Source organism: Dermacentor andersoni, chromosome 10, assembly GCF_023375885.2.
Source record: "Dermacentor andersoni chromosome 10, qqDerAnde1_hic_scaffold, whole genome shotgun sequence".
NCBI classification, from domain to species: Eukaryota; Metazoa; Arthropoda; class Arachnida; order Ixodida; family Ixodidae; genus Dermacentor; species Dermacentor andersoni.
The window spans coordinates 24,889,923-24,909,975 of NC_092823.1; the positions used below are offsets into that span (position 1 = coordinate 24,889,923).

The 20,053-nt window shown below is 47.5% G+C and overlaps 1 protein-coding gene across 2 annotated transcripts in view; it reads left to right on the top strand.

The window, feature by feature from the left end:
* The first annotated feature begins 5,332 nt into the window (after window positions 1-5,332).
* Window positions 5,333-20,053, top strand: part of LOC126519157 (acetylcholinesterase-like) — a 63,539-nt gene continuing 48,818 nt past the window's right edge. Inside the window, exon 1 of one of the 2 annotated variants that reach the window (XM_055065147.2) lies at window positions 5,333-5,484. The gene's annotated coding sequence lies outside the window, so the exon portion shown is untranslated. Of the gene's footprint in view, window positions 5,485-7,658; window positions 7,743-20,053 lie in introns of those variants that run through there. The other variant, XM_050168766.3, reaches the window with a different exon arrangement.

A 20,053-nucleotide genomic window follows, 5' to 3' on the forward strand; every position in this document is an offset into this window, starting at 1 on the left:
TGGCGACACAAGTACTGCCACGCGGAATGTCTCTGGCCCATCTTTGCTCATTCGAGGCGCACACAGTAGCATCTGTTGTAGGAAACGACAGTTCAACCGACCCGAATCTACCATCACAGTCTGCAGCTTGTGGTATCGCCGACTTACAGAAAATTATGGCACCCGACTTGGCGTCCGAGCACGCTCATGAGCTCTACCGCATTCAGTTTTCATACCGCGATATTGTTGACTTTAATGACCGTCGTTTGGTTCAAACTACAACTCTTAGGTCTCGCATAAATAGCTACGATGGCCCTCCTATTCATCGCCGCTCGTACGGAGTGTCGCGGGCTGAGGGATAAGTTATTCACGAAGAAGTTCGCAAAAGGCTTGCCAAGAACATTATTGAAACGTCGCGTAGTCCATGGGCGTCACCCGTCGTCTTACACAAAAATAAAGATGACTCATGACGCTTTTGAGTCGATTATCAGCACCTTAACAAAGTTGCAAAAAAGGACGTGTATCACTACCTCACATTGATGATGCCCTTGACTGCCTCCATGGTGCTCGCTATTTCTGTTTTATTGACCTTCGCTGCGGCTACTAGCAGAATGCCGCGGGCGATGCACACCGCGAGGAAACCACTTTTCTAACAGCTGACGGTCGTTATCAATACAAAGTGATGTTATTCTGTCTATGCAAAGCTCCGGTCACTTTTCGGTGCATGAAGGACTCCCTTCTTCATGATTTCAAATGGTCTACATACCTCTGCTACTTAGATAACGTAGCATTCTTCCCAGCATTCGCAACACACCTCGAGCGCCTCTCAGTCGTCCTGGACGTTTTCGTCGAGCCGGTCAGCAAGTCAACGCATCAAGTGCCATTTTGGCCGTCGCCAAATGACCATGCTTGGACATCTCGTTGATGCCGACAGAGTGCAACCAGACCCCGGTTAATTCCATGCTGTTACGCACTTCCTCGTACCGAAGTGCGTCAAGGATGTGCGCAGCTTCACCGGCCTTTGCTCGTACTTCCGCCGCTTCGCGAAAAATTTCGCGGTCATAGCACGACCACTAACCGAGCTTTTGAAGAAAGACGCCGCTTTCAAGTGAGGCGATAACAAGGTCTCTGCGTTCTCGCATCTAATCGACCTTCTCACAACGCCGCCCGTTCTAGACATCTTTGATTTTTCTGCACCGATGCCAGCGGCCACGGAATCGGCGCGGTACTTGCACAACGCCAGCACGGCAACGACCGTGTTACCGCTTAAGCCAGGAGGCTCCCTTCAACCTCCGAGCGCAACTATTCCATCACCGAGCGTGAGTGTATGGCCCTAGTTTTGGCGCTTGCGATGTTCCGCCCATACTTATATGGCGGGCCGTTTTCCGTTGTCACAGTCTATCACGCGCGCTGCTGGTTGTGCTCACTGAAAGATTCTACAGGACGACTTGGTTACTATATAGGTGTTGAGCCTACAAGAATATTCGTATTCTAGCATCTACATATATGGCCGTCTCCAAAATGACGCTGATTGCCTCTCTCGCAATCCGGTCGGTCAGCCTGACGCCGCCTACCATAGCGCCGCCGACGGCATTTTCTTTGTGTCTGCCTTCGCTAACATCGCCGATGAGCAGTGCCGGGACCTATTGGTATGAGCACTCATCGATCATCAGCACTTTTCACTTATCGATGCCTCTATTCACCGATATGTTCTTCAGGGGCGCATTCTGTACCGAAGGAACTTCCTCCCTGGCGGACCTGATCTCGTTGTTGTACTCAAGCGTCTACGAGGGACTCTGCCCTTTGAGCTTCATGACGCACCGACTGCAGGACGCCTTGGGGTATCTCGCACGTACGACCGCGTTCGCCGCCGCTTCTGCTGGCCCGGTCTAGCTCGTTCCGTCCGACGCCATGTTGCTGCCTATGATTCCTGTCAGCGTCGGTAAACACCTCAGGTGTTGCCTACCGGTGATCTCCTGCCGATAACCGTCCCTGTGGAATCGTTCTTCCGTGTCGCATTATATATCCTCGGCACCTTTACGAAGTCATCCTGAGGCAACAAAGGGTAGCCGTTGCAACTCATTACTCCATCCGATGCGCCATTGCACTGGCTGTCCCGACCACTCCCGCCACTGCCGTCGCGGACTTTCTCTTGCACAACGTCATCTTGTTTCATGGCGCCCCGCGAAAGCTGCTTACTGTCCGCGGTCCTCACATTTTGCTGAAAGTTATCGCGGACATTGTGCGTTTCTGCTCCACTCAACACAAGCTGACCACCTCATATCATCCTGACGAAGCGGTTGAACCGTACTCTGAGAGAAATGCTTTCCATGTACGTTTCGAAGGACCACCACAAATGGGACATTGCGCTTCGCTAGGTCTAATTTGCTTACAATCCTTCTCGTCATGACAACCGGATTTTCTTCATTTTATGTATTGCACGGCCAAGAACGAACCTTGCCCCTTTATACTGCACTTATTCCTGCGGCGACCTCAACAAGTCAGTATGCGTGCGACGCCATCGCACTGGGCGACCATGCATGCCAGCTTGCCCGTACTCGACTGACGGCCTCGCAAACCACTCGGCAGCGTATACTCTTAAGCAAAATTACACCGTTTTCCACACAACAATAATCGTCATCTGTCTTGCCCGCATATCCTTTATTTAACGTGGCGAGCCCGGTACTTCCAAGTCACGAACGGCATGCCCGTTATCAGCATGAGAGAGCATTCCCGACAGGAAAGTAGCGAGCGCAACGTTTTCAAGGAAGGAAACGCAAGCAAGACAGATGATTATTGTTGTGTGGCAAATATACATTCCAAAGGGTGTACATTTGTTTATGAGTGTATGTACAACGCCCGCCACCATGACGCACTGCTTTTGCTTGGTGCGCTCCTGCTTCTGTTGTCACCCGCTCGTCATGTGGTACTTTCAAAGAAGCTCTTTTCAGTATACACAGGCCTCTACCACGTGCTGCGCCAGGTTACGCCTGTGACCTATGAAATTGCCCCCGTCTCTTCTACCTCACCCTCTACTACGGCGTACAATGATCTCGTGCACGTCAATAAGCCCACTACACTGCTTCCGAGTGCGGCCTTTCGTTGCTTAGGGACAGTGCTTTGGCCGCCGGGGCCAGCATTACGGGCCATTATTTACGATGTTGAAGAGACCAGTGGTGCGAAGACGAGGACGTTTGTAGGCTAGCGCGGGCTGTTTCCTTTTGGCCAAGTGCAACGTTGTTATTCGTAGATATGCTGGCATATAGCTGCTCCTCTGCGTCTTGAGATGGAACACTATTAGAGAAATATCGAATTTTCATGGGTACTAGTAGGTAAGATTCAAAATAAGCTTTCATCTAGGGAGTTCATCCACAGCAGCTGAAGGCACTTGATGAGACCGCAATTTTGAAAAGGGGCGATCCGAATGAGCTATCCTACCGTTGTGCTATTGCAGTTCTTCATGTAAAAATGCCCTGTTTGAAAAGCTAATTGGAAAGGGAGTAGTATCAAGTATAGAAAAATTGTATAGGAACTCCGAAGCAACGCCGTTTTAGGAAGCATCACTTTGCCGTAACAGCCGCGCATGAATTAAAAGAAATAGTTAATCAAGCCTTGAACGGTAATAATTTTCTGTTACCAATTTTCCTTGAAATCAGAAAAAAGCATTGGACTCAACAAATCACAACATCCTTCAGTAAAACCTACAACGGTATGCTTTTCGGAGATATGCACTACTGTTCTTTCGCAGTTACATTATAAGCTGAACACCATATGTAAAAATTCGTGACAATATATTCAGACTCCTATTAGTCAGAACTGGCATCCCATGGGATCAGTTTTGGGTCCCATATTTTTTCTTTTTTTATTAATGATTACCTTATATGCTATCGAGCGTGCGGGAGATGTCGTGTGCGCGGAAGATTCTTCAGTGTTTAAATCAAACCACTCACTGCCCGTCGAAGTGCACAGCAAATGCTTAGGTACAATACACTTTAGAATAATTCAATGCAAATAACTATGCAATGAACACCATAGAAACAATTTTTTTTTCATCCAGCCAGAATAGCGGCGATGAAATAGGCACTTTGAGTATAAAAAGAACCAGCAGGAAAATGTAGAGACCTACAAGTACTTTAGTATAACTCTTAAATTCTTCGCTGCACTGGCATCCTCATGTGGCTAAGCCTAGTAAAGAACTTACTTTCGATTGTTTATACGGTAATTAAGAAACTACGACATTTGCGAAGATAATTACTTCGTGTTATGTACTTAAGTGTGTCTCGCTGTCATCTGATATACTGTATTAAATCGTGTGGCTTTACATACGAACCGTCACGCGCTGTAAGTTAGCGTTTGTTGGAGCTAGAATGTGGAATAACCTGCCAACTCGCACCAAAAGTAGCAGAGGTGACAGGACTCAACATTACTGAACATAAGGGTTCACTCAAGTGCGGCTGGGTCCAGACCATGCCATTGTCAAGTGACTTTCCTTACCTACAACATACCAATCACTGTATAACTGGTCTGAAGAGCAGCGACGCCACAGCATTAACAATAAGTTTTGACGGTAGTCCTGCAGTGATAAAATGTTGAGGGTGGCATGCTTTTGATAAGGAAATCGTCTTGCAACACACGTGGTTAGAGAAGCTGTCAAGTCTTTGTACTGCGCAATGGAAAGACGTCTGGCCTAGTGGCTTCATGCGCTGTTCTTTCCAAGCAGTAGATAAACACGTTCTCTGGGTCCTTCATAACTGTCGCATTTCTGGCTTCGACGCATTCATTGCCTCCAGGAGATTATCCCCGAAAAGCAATGTGGAGCAATAGAGCTTCAGCCTACTCGAATGGCCCATCGCATTGCCTAAATAATTTTTTGGGCTCGCAAGGAAGTTATACATACATTGAACCACTCGTGCGTAATTATTTGGACTGAGCATACACGGCAACTTTCGTTTAGGTGTCGCTTTATATCAATACTAATCGCGTATGTATGTTGTCAGCGATTACGGACATAATCTTATTTGCATTACGTATACACCTGCCACTTGTTCCAAAGGTAGTTGGCAAAAATTCAACCAAGAAAAGTTTTATTGTAGTCTTAAGGTAGAAGAAGGGACGGTGCGCAGTCAGTCCGTCCAGCTGTCTATAGTTAGCACAAATAGTTAATAGGATGCACTGTGAGTAAAGTTTAAGTTCCACTCTATTCCATATGCCTTCAGCTGACACCGTAAAGAAAAGACCTGCAAAATCGACGTGACATGGGATCACGCGCTGCTTCTGTTTTGGGCGGCAGCCAGCGGCAGCCATGCGTACGACGTGGAGAAAACGACTCGTCTGGGGAGAGTCAGAGGAAACCAGCTCCAGCTGCTGGGTGGAAAGCTCGAAGAGTACCGCTGCATCCCGTACGCGCAGCCACCCGTGGGCCAACTGCGATTTCTTCCACCAAAGCCCGTGAACCCTTGGGAGGGAACGCTGGACGCAACGAGCAGACGGACTACCTGCCCGCAGGTAACCTTTAACTTTTTTGACTTCATTTCATTTCCATTTCAGCATTCTTTTTTACAACAGAAAAAGAATGCGAGGTCAAGAACGAAAAGGTGCAAAACTGCAGTTTGACTAGGGCCTTGCGCCTTTTCTTGGCAACACACACATATTCATGCATACATTCAGAGTACACATAATATACGTATACACACGCATACCAGAAACCTTCCTGCTATAGGTTGTCAATGAGAGAGAGAGAAAAGAAGAAGTGCGCACATATACACCAATAAAAACTACATAAGTACATATATAGCACTTTTTTGAAACATTGTTCTTGAAACATTCTTACAACATTCAGATTTCTCAAACTTGCCATTGTAACTCATACAGCCCCTCACGCAAGGGTACAATTAGTACAATAACATGCTTTCGTACAAAGGGCCTTCATCAAGATATGTAAGCAAAATGCCGTCAAATAAAGCATTTCAATCAAATCGCACAACCGCTTATGTCACCGGTGCCCCACACAAGCGCCGTATTCGGAAAGTTATGCTGTCAAAGTACGCTGAGAAATATTATTTAGGATTATATCAATATTCTGTAAGGAGTTTAGTCACTTCGGTACGTGATATTATAATCTAGTGAATCTGTAATTTCTTCTTGAAAATGGCGGTAGCCAAGCATACTTTTGCCTCATATTGTACGGTACATGTGTGGGAAAAGTTAATTTCTATAAATCTAAGAAGCCTATATTGTACAGAAGACTGCTTTGCACTTTAAGACAAGGCTTGTTTCGTACAAGTGTTGTACGGGTATCACATTGAGGGAGCGAAATATCGCAGTTGTATTAGCATTGTAAGATGCATTCGTAATTTTGCGAACGGCTTCTTTCTCCAGGACTAGTAGCTTATGAAGATTCGTCTGGGAAGTGGTTCCTCATATGGGGCTGCAATAATTTAAATGAGGAGCAAAAAGGCTGTTGTACTTTAAAAGTTTAATTTCAGAGGGTAAAACATGCCTGAATTTGCATAGCATGCTATAAACCCTGGCCAAAGGCGTTGAAACTCGGGCGACGTGATCATCCCACAATAAATGCCCATTAAAAACGACTCCTAAAATCTTCACTGTGCTAACAAGCTGTACCCTCTCAGCGCGAAGCTTTAACATTATGTTCATATAATTTTTTTTCTGTGGTGGAGCAAACAGAATAGCTTTTGTTTTCGTAGTATTTATTTCCAAGGAGTTAATTCTGGTCCATTTAAGTAAACTGCTGTTAGCTTCACAACTCTGCAATAACCAAACGCCAACCCGCACGAAAGGAAATTACAACTTAGACACGTTTATATTTAGCGATTGAGCGTACATTCCTACGAAAAGCGAAAACAATATGTCACTGTGTATATATTCACACAGTGACATTCACACCTGAGCTTATATTCAAGAAATGACGAGATACGGATGGCTACACCCTCTTGATTTCCACATAACCTCTGAGGGTGTCCGAAACATGCCATGGGAAACAAAATAAATTTTTATTCACCAATGATAGATACATTTCGGGCAGACAAATGAAGGAAAAATGTTGCCCGAGGAAAAAGAAAATTGATTCTATCTTATTATAATGTATTTTCAAAGCTTCTAGCTGTAAAATGGATTCTTGACAAACAGGGATCTTGAAAGAGGCATTGTGTTGTGCTACGCGCTCTTCAAATTGCATTTAAAGTTTTTTTTCAGCTCTGTCCTACTATGGCACTCAGTGACGATTCTCAGTTAACTGTCCAATAGACTTGTGAATGAACTCAAGGTTTCTATGTCTTATGACGTACACGTATCGCGAGAAATTGCTCGGGCTTTGTTTCTTCGGGTGGTGGGCCATTTTATTGCCGTGTAATACAGCTTATTCTCACTGGGTTCTTTCGTGTACATTCCTTGCTTTTCTCATTCGTCTCTTGAAAATAAGCACGCCGAAGTTACCTGGTACGGCCCCCTTTTCCAGCAGCGGCGTTTTTGCTATCAGCGTTGTTGTGATAGATAGGGGAGCACTCGTCGGGGCAACAACGAGACATCTTCATAATGAGCCAGCTATTACCATGGCAGGAAAAAGCTCTTGCCTGGCTGTATATACACGCGGGCTTCTTATCTTTTCTGAAGAGGCTCTCAGATACAGATATCCGAACATGTTATCTCGACGACAAAGTTGACTCCTTAAGTAGCTGCTACAGGGCTCACTCGATGGCATTCTGGCCGTTTGGCAACAGTTTGTCGCTCCGGCTGCAGAGAAGGTGAGTGCGCAATTGATCCAGGAGCTATTGCGTTTTTTTACAGCGAACTTTTCACCCGCAGTACGCTTAACCAGTTTTGCCCTGCCTGTAATCATTTGTTCAGACACAAATATAGGCTATGCTGCGATGCCTACAAGAACAAAACGCTGGGTTTAAAAATATTGTTGGTGAATTCGAGAAAGAGCTGCGCTAAAGAAAAGCGCTATTAGGTAAAAATACAGCTAGGCGTAATTGAAAAAAAAAAAACTTTATGAAATGCCGCCAACAGGGAGAATCTCAGGATGACGAGTCCGTAGACCTAAAATTTTTGAGTGTACTAAACTCAGCTTTCATGTTCAGCTTTCCCTGAGACTATGTAGGAACGGTATCTGTTCAACACAGAGCGTAGTTTTCAGAATGATAGCTTCACTTGCTCGATAGTGTAGTTCATAAGAAATGCTTATTCAATGACATTGTTAGCTTCCTCAAACTTCACAGTGGGCTATGTGCGACGCCGTAGCGGTGGGTTCCGCATTATTTAAACTATTCAGCTTCTTTTACCGCGTACCCACAACCCGGCTAAACAGTGTCCCTGCATTATGGCCCGGATTGTCGATGCCAAAACTGGGAATCGGACAACCAACCTTGCGGTTAACAAGACAGCGCCACAGGACATGGGCCACCACGGCGAATGACAATAGAGAGTGCAATTGAATTGAATCGAAATAAACTGCGGTTTGGTCTGGGGAGCCCAACACATGATCCTTTTATAAAGCAAGCCATAGGTTGGTGTTGGGGTTAATATTGAAAACCTCAGGCTTCCTTAACATGCTCATAAATCAATATAAAAAAGCGTTTTTGCATTTCCCCCTCATGCGAATGCCGCCACCGCAGCAAGGATCTAATAGAAACTGAACTTTGCGGGCTACGTATGGACAGTATGCTCAGGAAAATCAATCAAAAGGCTTTGACGGATGTGCACGTGAAATTGTACAAGTCAGTACCTCTTCAGTATTTCGGCCCGGTAACATGCCGATAATGGGCGTTACGACCAGTGTTGCTATGCAAACGCCAGAAGGATCGTAGGTCGAACAGTCGACTCTTCGATGGCCTTGACAGTATTGGAGATGAATGCATTGCTACGCCTACAAAGATTACAAGTTTCGAAATGGCGTTCAAAAGAATTCGTTCTCTATTTTCTTGTAGAAGCAGAAATATGATGAGCAGTTTATATCATAAGCCTTCTTTCGTCACTTTAAACTCAGGAGATGTCTTGCTCCTTTTCTGTGTAGTTTTTATGGTTGGTGCAACTAATATAAAAAAAAATATGCCTATCGCGAAATATTGTCATTTATGTATAAAATTAGTTTCAACATCCTTCTTGTTTTCCCGGGTTATTGGACTGTGGAATTCACTGGCCGATATTATTGCATTTCGCAAGCACCACTAAAAATTTTGTCATATGCTCACCAAGCCCTCTTAACACTAAAACTTCTTCACCGCAAGCAAAGAGCTTTTCTGAGTATTACTATTTTTGATTAGTTTGTTTATTGTCCTACTTCATTACCTGCGCGTTGGCGAACTCTAGTTAGACAAATTGTTTGTCTCCCTAGAGTTAAATTTGTATGTTAAGATCCTTGTTTTGTATTAGTAGTGGACGAATACGAACTTTTCTTTGTGCAAATAGAATACGAAAAGGAAATGTTGAATTTAGTACCCAATAAATAAACGCGGGCCATATACAATAGTTAAAGAAAGACAGAGATTGAGCCTCTGAAACGTTACAGCAAAGGTGTTAAAGGGACATTAAAGGCTAAAACTAAGTCGACGTGGACTGTTTAAATATCATTCCAGAAACCTCGCAACGCTTGTTTTGTGCCAAGGAAAAACTTAGTTTACGAGAAAGATCCATCGGAAGAGTGCGAATACTCTTTTCGAAATAGAAATATCCCGAAGCCCAACCGGTGGATGGGTTACGTTGCATAAGCCAGCAACGCCCTTTGCTGCCGTTGGTGAGTAAAACGGCGCCCGACAGAAGGCGGTACCGAGCCAAGACAGATGAAGTCAGAGTGGCGAATTCTTTGCTGCAGCTGCTTTTTGGCCTAGTGGTGTAGACCGTTCGGGCATCCCACGACATCACATGGAAGTTGCATTCTCTGTTATTTGCAGTTTGTGCGAGATTAGCGAGCCAGCAAAACCAGCGCAGCACAACGTGATAACTACTGAAACGCGAAAGAGCGGGCGGCGCGTAGTCGAGAGAAAACGAAACCGTTCGAACGCGCGCGTCGTTGTCAAGGGTAATCTCAATTAGTTCTTTTGTCTAAACATGAACTAGACCTGGACAAGCAGCATCTTCTTTCGTCTTATTATACAATACAAGCATCGTTTGCGCAACGAGGAGTTGAGTACTACTGACAGAATTGAATTGAGGAGTGCTTTCGTCATCAGGCCAGAACTTGAATTTCCCGGGTAGTCTCTAACCATGTCATGCATTTACTTATATTTCTCGACTACTAAGGCTCTGGTCGTGATACTAATGACGCCTTAGAGATTCTCAAGCACTAATATGTCACTTTAGCTTTACTTAATATTTGCCTTTAGGGTCCCTTTAAGGCTACTTTTCTGACTATAGTGTGCGCGTGTTGATAAAAAATCCGGAAGGTAGTGCAATGCCGTGTCGACCCACGGCGGAGGAGACGCAGGCGTTAAGCATTCTCTATACGTGGGCCGATTCCGAAGATAGTCAAATACCGGGCCCACCCGCGGCGTAAGTGACGCAGGCGTGAAGCCCTCCCCATACGTGGGTTGATCCCGAAGATTGTGAAATACAGGGCCGGACCGTGGCGGAGGTGAAGTAGGCGTTAAGCACTCTCCATACGTGGTCCCATACCGAAGGCAGTGCAATACAGGGCCGACCCCCGGTGGAGGTGAAACAGGCGTTAAGCATTCTCCATACGTGGGTCGATCCCCAAGATGGTGCAATACCGGCCCCACCCACGGCGGAGGTGAAGTAGGCGTTAAGCACTCTCCATACGCGGGCCGATCCCCACAATAGCGCAATACAGGGCGGACCCGTGGTGGAGGTGAAGCAGGCCTTAAGCACTCTCCATACGTGGATCGATCCCGAAGCCTGTGCAATACAGGGCCGACTCGCGGCGGAGGTGAAGCAGGCGTTAAGCACTCTCCATACTTGGGCCGATCCCGAAGCCCGTGAAATACAGGGCCGACCCGCGGCGGAGGTGAAGCATGCGTTAAGCACTCTCCATACGTGGGCCCATCCCGAAGCCAGTGCCTACAGGGCCGACCCGCGACGGAGGTGAAGTAGGCGTTAAGGGCTCTCCATACGCGGGCCGATCCCGAAAACAGTGCACTACAGGGCCGACCCGCGACGGAGGTGAAGCAGGCGTTAAGCCCTTTCCATACGTGGGCCGATCCCGAAGAGAGGGCAATACAGGGCCGACCCGTGGCGGAGGTGAAGGAGGCGTTAAGCACTCTCTATATGTGGGCCGATCCCGAAGCCAGTGCAATACAGGGCCAACCCGCGGCGGAGGTGAAGCATCCGTTAAGCACTCTCCATACGAGCCCATCCCGAAGCCAGTGCAATAGAGGGCCGACCCACCGCGGAGGTGAAGAAGGCGTTAAGCACTCTCCACACGTGGGCCGATCCCGAAGCCAGTGCAATACAGGGCCGACCCGCGGCGGAGGTGAAGCAGGCCTTAAGCACTTAAGCATTCACGCACTTAAGCACTTTCCATACGTGGGCTGGTACCGAAGATAGTGCAATGCCGGACCGACCCGCGGCGTCGGTGCAGTTCATCATTAAGGGGCCCGCATACACAGCTTCGCTGGTCATCATTCTTCACAGAGTGGAACGGCACTGATATTTTATTCATAAAATTGTATCGCCCCTTTACTGCTTTCTATATGCCCAAGGTAGGCGAAGTGCGCGCGTCCCGCCGTTTCTACCAAACCTAGACAGAATAAAAGGAACCATCTCTTGAGACCTACTTCAAATTCATCTCCATTGTCTAACCTACAGCGTGGTTCATGCCATAGCATGTCCTTTTTTTATAGTGACATGCCTAAGGAAGTCTGAGGCAAGGGTATTGTTGGGATGCTTCGGCGAACGCAAGAATTAAGGTCCTTCCTTTGACATGGAACAAGAGATGGAACCAGGCGTGGCTACCCGCCGTGGTTGCTTAGTGACTATGGTGTTAGGCTGCTAAGCACGAAGTCACGGGTTCAAGTCCACGGCTACGAACTTAGACTTAGGTGCCCGTTAAAGAACCCAAGGCGGTCCAAATTTCCAGAGTCCCCCACTATGCCGTGTCGCATATTCAGAAAGCGGTTTTGGCACGTAAAACCCTATAATTAATTTTATTTTATTTTTCAGGCGTGGCTAGGACACTGGAGGCAATTGTTAGGTAGGTGACAACAGATGGCCTGACTTATGTTGTCTATGCTCTGTGGAAACGGTGGGACGCGTTCATATTATCTAATGGGGAGCATATGGAAAGGTATCAAGTGCCAATGAATATTGTTCAAAATTAAAGATTGCAGACCATCCGTCTATCAGAAGTGAATAACCCCTATATGTATGTTTAAAGCAGGAATATTAGTTTCTACATTATCAGGTACCGCACTTGTACTACCTAGTGAAAAAAGAATATAACTATCCGGGACAAGGGATAAGTTTTGAACAAACTGGGGCTTATTATTAAAAAGGTAAGTCACAAATAGCCTCACAGCAATTTCAGAGCACGGTTGCAAACAAGCTTTATAACAAGTAGTGGCGATTTTATGAGTATATCTTTCCAGACAATGAGGTTATTTCCGATGAGAAGTCTAAAGTAGTGCGCGAAAAATTTGGTGAAGGTCTTTTGGGCTGCTGACAGGCGTAAAAGGGACGGTTGCAAGGGAAAAACCACAAGTTGTAGCATAAAAAATGAAACTGCTGCATGACCAGCCTTCCAAAAACATTAAATGGTACACTATGAGCAGTGAATTCGTCCTGAATCCACGCTGAAAAGGTGGCTGGACAGCGACGCTGTAAACGACAATTAGAATGATTACTCTTTGCGACGTAACTTGAAATTGTTTACATGAGGACATCACACGCACTTTATCTAATTGATATAGCCTAAGAGGTTTCAACGGCCTCTGCCGCTACTTCGTGCACCTACAAAGAGTGGACCAGGGAGAATAGAAATACGCTAAACCACACTTGTGCCGCGCTTCTTAGGCAGGCTGCTCTTCAGGAGTCCCCATTATAGGTGGTCTTGCCGTAGCGATGTCAAAACACAAATCATATGCTAGGCAGGTTATTCTTTCACATACAAAATTGTAGGTACGTCACTCCCCACTTCGTATGCTACGTTTGCCGCTGCCCGGTAACTGCAGCTTATGCAACCGTAATATTTATTTCGAAACGCTTGCGGAGAACGCTATGCGTGAAGGCGACCTTTCTGGTTTTCTCTCTCCCCCCAACCCCGCACGGCTTGCGCAACCAGTGCCGAGGATGCGCGCGCCATCTGGTGTTCCTGCAAGGAACCCAGCAACGCACGTGGCGGGCACCTCCCGCTGATTCGTTCAGTTTTTTGCCTGCGGACACGACAGACCCTTTGGGAGGTACACATATATAGGTTCGCTGTAAAATCCCAAACTCGGATACCGCAATGCCCCCGCCCTCCCAACCGCCGTCGGCGGCTGCGCGCGCGCAATGAGGCACCTTAATAATGGACGACAGCGAGAAGCGCACAGGACAGAACGCTACATTTCAACCGTCTAGCGTTCTGTGCTGTGTTCTCGCTGTTGTCCAACGTCTTTTTAGCGTTAGTTAATGGCTCAAGTCTGTTCGCGCTGAGCCGGGCTCCCTCAAGGGCTGCAGAAGGCAGTTCCAACCTTTCCCTTCTTTATAAATAACCACTTCTATCTCTTTCAAGTCTTTCATAAGCACCCACTACCCCAATGGCTTTCCATATTTTTCTATTTACCTTGTATTGCTACTTATACCTGTAGGGGATCCGGTTGTATCAATCTTCTCCCTAGTTTTTCTGTACCACTACTTTAAACGTATGTTGCTTACATCGACTGCTTACCGGTTGATGTTTACGTCCACTTTGATTTCAAGCGCTTCTGGAAGGTGTAGAGTACTTACGGGCCTCATTATATGAATCGATTCGCATGCCATTAGGATGTGTTAAGTGGTATCCGGATTTCCTTCTGCAGCATACACGTCTCATCTTGTTGCGAACATTTGCCCCCGTATGTTTTTGTTCTTAGATCACCAGATCGAGGCTCAAATAGCAAGGCACTGCTGTTTGTGTTATCGTACAGACTTTCCATCTACCTTCTTTCTTAAATCTTAAATCTGTACTGTAAATCTCCATGGACTTTTTAGTTTCCATTTTCTTGCATCTGATTCGCTGTCTCAGTTTCTCTCATTTTCTTTCTGATGACTCCTGCTATATCTACAGTTCCATTTACCCTGTGTATGGGTGGCAGCTATCTTGACCACTTTCTCCATTCTGTGTCAATGCTTTTCAGGTACAGATCTATGTTCCCGAGTCTTCCTTCACAACAAATTTTTGTTTGCTCTGCGCTTCTCTTACTTCGAAAGAGGCCCAACCAGTGTCACTATGCCATGTCTCATTTATGGTTTTACGGTGGGCTGCCAAAGCCAACTGGCCTACAGACATTTGGTCAACTTTCAACCGTGGAAAGATATCCGAATTGAAGTACAGAATGGCTTGTGCGAACTTTAGCACTGGCACCATTAGTTCCTTCCAGATTACACGCACCACCTATTTGTTTTGGCGCCACAATGCTCTAAGTTTCATTATTGGTGCACTCCGCTTCCACTTTATTTTCAGGTTATCTTGGTGGGTGCATGAATAAGTTTCTGATTCGTTTATGTGTACGCCGAGGTATTTATATTGCTTGACTATCGGTATGACTTGCTGTTGAATTGAGACCGTGTAATTACCCATCCGTTCATTAACGACCATTGTTCCCGATTTCTCTGTGCTAGACTTGAAGCCTAGATTTGTCGCTAGGTTGCCACATATATTCGCGAGTGTCTGTATATCTCTTGCATTGTCCGCTATGAGCCCTATGTCGACCGCATGCATCAGTCCGGCGGCCTTATGTTGCGCCATTTCGCCGTTAGGCATGTAGGATAAATCAAACCCTAATTCGCTGTTTTCGAGTCGTCTCTCTATGCCCTTACAATAAAGTGTGAACAATAGTCGGAGATGGAGGACAACCTTGTTTCAGTCCTCGGAGAATTCCCGCCATTTCATTACCTTTTAGACCTTTCAATACGATGTGTAATCGGTTATCTCTCTATATATATATCCCTACGAAATCCTCCTGTATCCTTTCGTGCTTAAGAATATCCCTAACAGTTCCCTGTCGGTGTTGTCGCAGGCTCCTTTTAAATCTATACATGCTATTGATAAAGGTCTATAATTAGCTACAGAAATCTCTATGTACTGAGCTAGTACAAACATATTATCCTCTAAACGTCTGCCGGGCCTGAACCCATTCTGTAGTTTCCCCAGTCGATCAGTTTTTCCACCCACTTCAGCTGTTCTAACATTATCGCATGCATTGTCACTCTATATATCACCTAGGTTACCGTAAGTGGCCTGTATGACCTCGTCTTATCGTTATCGCCTTTGCACTTGTAGATGAGGCTCAGCTTGCATTGACGCTATTCACCCGGACCTTTCTCCTTTCTAATCACTTGCTCTATGGCACTAGTGAGCAGTGCCTCGCTCTTTGGACCCAGGGTTTTGATTAGAAGTGTTCGGATTTCATCGGCTGCCACAGCCGTGTTATTAGGAACATTTCTTCTTTTTTTCCACGAAAAGGGGTCTATGCAAAACTTTGATCTCTTGAGACTTCTTTGTTGTTGCTGGATCTGTTTGAGTCTGAACTATGCTTTCTGTTGTGCTGAAGCTATCCCTAAAAGTGTCTCTGATGTACCGCAGTGCCTCGTCTCGTTCGAAGATGTTACCATATTGATCCCTTATAGCCGTTGGCGAATTTTCCGTTGGCGCATCAAGTGCTCTTGCATGGTTCAAATATCCTTTAGAGCGCTGCTCTTTAAGGCCAGTTCCTTGCGTTGAGCGTCGGAGTACCTCGGCGGTACGCCGAGAGGAGGAAAGTTGAGGAGGATGATACACTGGAAGCGTGAGGCGGAAAGCAGAAGAACGGAGGGGTGACGGCCTGCGCATTCGATGAGTTGCCGGCGGCCACGGCATTCGCAACCGCGTGGGCGATCTCATCTACGCTTTCGGATCGGGAGGGGAGGGTGGATCGGGCAGGTGGGCGTGTGGTGGGAAGGGCTTCGCTCGTCCGCGGCTTTCGCTGCTGAGGTCAGTTCGCGGTACCAGCGTGTACGACGGGGATCATTGCTTCTGCAAGGGGTAGATGGTGGGCGGCTACGAGTAAGCTTCAGTGTGATGCTCGTTTGGGTGTTGTCACTGATAACACACTGGCAGGACGAAGGGCTGCTGTCGTCGTTGGTGGAACGTAAGCGTGAGAAAAAAAAAATTGTAGTCAGGGAGCCTACGAACCAGGAGAACCGAGAATTCTCCGTGAATTTGAATAGTCTAAAATTACTCAGACAAAACTCAGGAAATTTGTGCTTGTATCAGGGAAATTTAGGTGTAATTTTATTGAAAAGGAACGAAAGTCACGTCAATGGTGGCTCCATTAACAGAGGAATCGCTACGAATTGTCACTGAGGCCGTATAATCGGCTCGAGGTGTTGCCAGAGTACAAGTGACGACCGATTTTCCAGACGACCAAGTTTTCGGACATGCCCACTATTTCGCACGACTTCGCGGCACCACCATGCACCCCATAGATTCAAGGTATAAGAATGCCTGAAATTTAGGACGCAAGAACACTTCGCCGTCCGATATTTCGGACTTTTTGCTCTCGCGGCAGGTCCGAAGTGGCATTAATAAAAGCCACGACCGCCGCCATTTTGATAATGTCTCCGTCTCGAACCGGCGCTCTCGCACCCAGATCCGCTGGCAGCCATAGCTACCACCGCGGCTACGCAAGGCGTAGCTGCTTCTATGCTTGCTGTTAAGGTTCTTGCCGTGTGGTTCCGTGTTTTTCATGAAAGAATTTGCCGCTCTCAGTAAGGGCACCGACTCCTCCTTTGTAATCCACGCGATTGGCGTCGACGCTCGGAAAGCACAGAGCGTTTCGTAGTGCCCGTTTCCGAAAGTAAGCTTTGCCTCAGTACAGGATTGATACGTGGTGACGCATACGCAACGTATTGCGTGAAGCTTAACAAGCGTGGGAAGGGGCAATTGTCACGGGACAGAGTGCGTATTCCTTAATTATACAAGCGTGCGCCCACATCGCCTGTCACATTACGAGCACTGATATGCCTAATAAGTGTACTGGCAGGCTTCAAGAGCTTTTTTGGACATGCCTGTGGCAGTTCGAGACTTTAAGGGCAGTTAAACAGATCCATCAATTTTTTTTCGCACTGTCCGATTTTTCGGACGTTTTCGCGGCCCTTAGGGAGTGCAAAAAATCGGACGTTGATTGTACAACTGACCAAGAGGATGCTTCAAATGATCCATGGAGCGAACGCGTGGCGGAAGGAAGGAGAAACAGAAATGACCGTCGCATTGAAGAATGAACGGGACAGGAAGCATACCGCCTCCTCTTTGAAGGAGCTTGAGCTCAAAAAACAATGTGTTGGCTCACGCTGAGATGCAGGTGCCCCTCATCCAAACCAAAATAAACTCTTTAAAGCGGTTAAACCCAACACTGATATGTTGTGTGCGTGTTGAGAGTATGTCTGGACAGTTGAGGTTGACTTTCCAAGGCTGAGATAGAATCTTAGTTGTGACAAAGTTCAGGCCTCATACCGATGAGCTTGCTATCAGTAGGTAGAAATAGCTCATATTGGAAAATATTTGCTGCTGCATGCATCTCCTTCTCATTCGTATTTAAAAATGTTCGACTGGAGTTGGAATAGGTTTTACATTTCTTTCGAATATATTTTATTCGCTGTGCATTTCAGTAACGCCTTCACTCTGTTTTTGAATACAATTAATATGCTGCTTACTATTCAAACTGGATTTAGTCATTCTTTCTTTCGACATCCTTGCAAGAGAGTAACAGCCTCGGACAACATGGTGTCGGCCCGTCTTCACATAAAACAAAGTTTTGTCTCATTCAGGTAATTTTGCGAACGCGTTCAGGGAAAACCTGGAAGACTTGGGGAATTTGGAAATGTCAACTTGGTAGACACCGTGCTTATTGCCGCGCAAGACGCGCTGTGCAGCGGCGATGGCTACGATATCGTGCCAGAGTAGCGTGCGTGTTCCGTATGGAAAGAAAGCGCTGCATGATCAGAGGCCTGTCTGCGGTGGCTACTGCAAATCGAGACCGCGCGTCACCCACGCGCTGCCTCTGGCAATCCAGCGATTGGCGAGGCAATCGCACCACATTTCGCTCCGTTTGCAATGTGCTTCACGGGACAGATTGGCCGCGCCTGCAGCGCTACTCATGGTGTTCCCTTCCTAATATAAACCGTGTACCTAATAATCATATTGACACGTGTGCTTATCTTTATCGGCCGACCACGTTTCGCCGCTTAACAACTGTAATCGCACAGCGAGGGACGCGCCTGCATGTATCCGACGTTTCTGGAAAGTTATCGATGCTTCTACCCGGCTGTCTGTTGTCACCGAACCTTGTGTTATCTGATTTCATCGCGTGACTCGAATGTTGTAGAACTCTGTGGAAGGCATGCGGGTCCCAACGATTAGTCTGGAACATTCGACGACTGTTGTATAAAAGCCGACGCGCTTGACCCGCTGATCAGATTTTCGACGATCGCCGAGCGTGTTCGCCGCTATCGTTGTGCTATAAGTGTAGCCTGTTTTGTGGGCACAGGTTCGCCCAATAAAAGTTTGTTTTGTCGTTCACAGTATTGCTACTGTGTTAGTCAACGTCACCACCACGTGACATCTGGTGGAGGTGCTTTCCGTTCATGTACCGGACGCCCCCGACAAGCCGTGATCCAAGCCCGGACCGCAAAGAGAACACCAACGTAGTCCCGGAGCATCGAGCAATCCGCCGTCTTCAACAGCTGCCCCCGGAGCACGGACTTCTACCTGAGAAGACCAAGAAGATTGTGGACAAGGCAACCCCAATGGCAGCCCCAGCGTCCCCCATCGTGCTGCAGCAGCCCAGGGAACCTCCGACGTTCCGCGGATCAACATTCGAGGACCCGGAAACCTGGCTCGAAACGTATGAGAGGGTCGCTAAGTTTAACAGTTGGGACAGCGACGACAAGCTGCGGCGTGTCTATTTCGCATTGGAAGACGCCGCCAGGACGTGGTTCGAGAATCGGGAAGCCACCTTAACGACGTGGGACCTTTTCCGAAGCGGCTTCTTGCACACGTTTACAAGCGCCGTGCGAAAAGAGCGAGCCCAAGCTCTACTAGAAACCAGAGTGCAGCTGCTGCCAAACGAGACGATCGCGATCTTCACGGAGGAGATGGCCCGTCTTTTCCGGCACGCCGACCCGGAAATGTCGGAGGAGAAAAAAGTTCGCTTCCTGATGCGCGGCGTCAAGCAAGACCTTTTCGCCGGACTTATTCGTAACCCACCGAAGACTGTGGCTGAGTTTTCTGCAGAGGCATCGACGATCGAGAAAACTCTGGAGATGCGCACCCGGCAATATAACCACCAGGGGCACACGCCGCAGTATGCCATCCAAGGACTGGGTTCGGACGACCTTCAAGAGACTATCAGGGCCATTGTGCGCGAAGAACTGCGCAAGGTCCTGCCTTTGTCGCAGCCTCAAGTAGCTTCGATCGCTGACATTGTGAAAGATGAGGTTCAGCGATCGCTTGGGGTTCCTGAGGTGCAACCTCAATTACCGCAGCCCCAGCCAGAAGCGATGACCTACGCCGCCGTCGCACGCCGTCAAGGTCCCCCTCCGCGACCACGCCAGGGCCCTGCAACGACGCAATTCCGTCGTCCGCCGCCGCCGCCGCCAGCACGCCCACCCGTCGCCCAGCGCACCTACGCGAGGAAGACGGACATTTGGTGAGCCCCCGACCACCGTCCGCTCTGCTATCACTCCGGAGAAGCCGGCCATGTGTATCGCCGATGCCCATACCGGGAGATGGGACTGCGAGGTTTCGCCGTCAATGCTCCGCGCCCGCAGCGAGGTGAACGCCCTCGCGATATCGCCGACTACCTCGCCGCTACTCAGTGGAGCTCTCGACGACCGTCGCGTTCGCCATCACCAGGCCGCTACCTGTCGCCGCAGCGCCGACCAT